General features: G+C 54.9%; 5 non-coding genes across 5 annotated transcripts in view; all 5 read left to right on the forward strand.

The window, feature by feature from the left end:
• Positions 1 to 9, forward strand: part of LOC144489210 (5S ribosomal RNA) — a 119-nt gene extending 110 nt beyond the window's left edge. The window contains exon 1 of the ribosomal RNA XR_013496945.1: positions 1 to 9. This exon is cut by the window's left edge and continues 110 nt beyond it. This is a non-coding gene — a ribosomal RNA (5S ribosomal RNA).
• Positions 10 to 320: 311 nt separating this feature from the next.
• LOC144489212 (5S ribosomal RNA) lies at positions 321 to 439 on the forward strand. Its single transcript, XR_013496947.1, has one exon. It is a non-coding gene; the product is annotated as a 5S ribosomal RNA (ribosomal RNA).
• Positions 440 to 753: 314 nt separating this feature from the next.
• On the forward strand, positions 754 to 872 carry LOC144489213 (5S ribosomal RNA). Its single transcript, XR_013496948.1, has one exon. It is a non-coding gene; the product is annotated as a 5S ribosomal RNA (ribosomal RNA).
• Positions 873 to 1183: 311 nt separating this feature from the next.
• On the forward strand, positions 1184 to 1302 carry LOC144489214 (5S ribosomal RNA). Its single transcript, XR_013496949.1, has one exon. It is a non-coding gene; the product is annotated as a 5S ribosomal RNA (ribosomal RNA).
• Positions 1303 to 2222: 920 nt separating this feature from the next.
• LOC144489215 (5S ribosomal RNA) lies at positions 2223 to 2341 on the forward strand. The gene has a single exon (XR_013496950.1). It is a non-coding gene; the product is annotated as a 5S ribosomal RNA (ribosomal RNA).
• Positions 2342 to 2500: the final 159 nt, after the last annotated feature.

The raw sequence follows: 2500 nt of genomic DNA on the forward strand, positions 1-2500 counted from the left end.
CAGTAGGCTTTTGCTGCCAGCAGAGGCTGCCCACAACACACGGTCACCGCAGCCTCGGCCCAGAGGCAGGCAATCTTTTGGCTGCTCCCTCAGCCTGGCTTTGCCAGGACATTCAGCTGCTACGGTCTTGCCCCTTGGGCGCTGGCTGAGCTGAAAGACAACCACGCCTCGCAAGGATGTGAAAAGCGGCGAGAGGGAGAGAGAGCACAAAGGAGGAGGAGGAGGAGGAGGAGGAGAGAGGGAAAAGAATTGCCATGAGCGGCAAAGAAGAAGCGGCTGAGCTATGAGACTTGAATTAGCCAGAAAGCAGGGCAGTCAATGCCTACGGCCATACTAGTCTGAAAACGCCCGATCTCGTCTGATCTCGGAAGCTAAGCAGACTCAGGCCTGGTTAGTACTTGGATGGGAGACCGCCTGGGAATACCAGGTGCAGTAGGCTTTTGCTGCCAGCAGAGGCTGCCCACAACACACGGTCACCGCAGCCTCGGCCCAGAGGCAGGCAATCTTTTGGCTGCTCCCTCAGCCTGGCTTTGCCAGGACATTCAGCTGCTACGGTCTTGCCCCTTGGGCGCTGGCTGAGCTGAAAGACAACCACGCCTCGCAAGGATGTGAAAAGCGGCGAGAGGGAGAGAGAGCACAAAGGAGGAGGAGGAGGAGGAGGAGGAGGAGAGAGGGAAAAGAATTGCCATGAGCGGCAAAGAAGAAGCGGCTGAGCTATGAGACTTGAATTAGCCAGAAAGCAGGGCAGTCAATGCCTACGGCCATACTAGTCTGAAAACGCCCGATCTCGTCTGATCTCGGAAGCTAAGCAGACTCAGGCCTGGTTAGTACTTGGATGGGAGACCGCCTGGGAATACCAGGTGCAGTAGGCTTTTGCTGCCAGCAGAGGCTGCCCACAACACACGGTCACCGCAGCCTCGGCCCAGAGGCAGGCAATCTTTTGGCTGCTCCCTCAGCCTGGCTTTGCCAGGACATTCAGCTGCTACGGTCTTGCCCCTTGGGCGCTGGCTGAGCTGAAAGACAACCACGCCTCGCAAGGATGTGAAAAGCGGCGAGAGGGAGAGAGAGCACAAAGGAGGAGGAGGAGGAGGAGGAGGAGAGAGGGAAAAGAATTGCCATGAGCGGCAAAGAAGAAGCGGCTGAGCTATGAGACTTGAATTAGCCAGAAAGCAGGGCAGTCAATGCCTACGGCCATACTAGTCTGAAAACGCCCGATCTCGTCTGATCTCGGAAGCTAAGCAGACTCAGGCCTGGTTAGTACTTGGATGGGAGACCGCCTGGGAATACCAGGTGCAGTAGGCTTTTGCTGCCAGCAGAGGCTGCCCACAACACACGGTCACCGCAGCCTCGGCCCAGAGGCAGGCAATCTTTTGGCTGCTCCCTCAGCCTGGCTTTGCCAGGACATTCAGCTGCTACGGTCTTGCCCCTTGGGTGCTTCCTCAGGTGAAAGACAGACAGGTGGCTGGTAAAGGCGGCTGAGGGACTTCAATGGTGCATTTTGGGAGATGTCAGACCAGCAGTATCTACCAAGAAGTGGGAAGCGGAAGGTCTGGTATCTCAGTGCATTTTGGGAAAACTCAGACAAGCAATATCCACCAAGAAGTGGGAAGTGGAAGGTCTGGTATCTCAGTGCATTTTGGGAAAAGTCAGGCAAGCAATATCCACCAAGAAGTGGGAAGCGGAAGGTCTGATGTCACAGTGCATTTTGGGAAAAGTCAGGCAAGCAATATCCACCAAGAAGTGGGAAGCGGAAGGTCTGATGTCACAGAGTGGTTATCCCCAAACACTACATTAGTGTTTCCCTCCCTCCCTCCCTCCTCCTCTGACCAAAAAAAAAAGGCCACTGTGAGAAGGTAAAAGTGAAGGGAAGAGTTTTAAAATTTTTTTGAAAATCATTCAAATGGTGCTTGAAATGTCAGTGATTGGGATTAAGTATTGCACGTGAGAGATGTGGGAGATCCGTGCAGCTTCTAGCGTCTCGGATGACTACGTCTGCTGCTACATTCAACGACATTCAGCTGCTACGGTCTTGCCCCTTGGGCGCTGGCTGAGCTGAAAGACAACCACGCCTCGCAAGGATGTGAAAAGCGGCGAGAGGGAGAGAGAGCACAAAGGAGGAGGAGGAGGAGGAGGAGGAGAGAGGGAAAAGAATTGCCATGAGCGGCAAAGAAGAAGCGGCTGAGCTATGAGACTTGAATTAGCCAGAAAGCAGGGCAGTTAATGCCTACGGCCATACTAGTCTGAAAACGCCCGATCTCGTCTGATCTCGGAAGCTAAGCAGACTCAGGCCTGGTTAGTACTTGGATGGGAGACCGCCTGGGAATACCAGGTGCAGTAGGCTTTTGCTGCCAGCAGAGGCTGCCCACAACACACGGTCACCGCAGCCTCGGCCCAGAGGCAGGCAATCTTTTGGCTGCTCCCTCAGCCTGGCTTTGCCAGGACATTCAGCTGCTACGGTCTTGCCCCTTGGGCGCTGGCTGAGCTGAAAGACAACCACGCC

The sequence above is a fragment of the Mustelus asterias genome, unplaced genomic scaffold (genome assembly GCF_964213995.1).
Source record: "Mustelus asterias unplaced genomic scaffold, sMusAst1.hap1.1 HAP1_SCAFFOLD_2008, whole genome shotgun sequence".
Classification (NCBI taxonomy): Eukaryota; Metazoa; Chordata; class Chondrichthyes; order Carcharhiniformes; family Triakidae; genus Mustelus; species Mustelus asterias.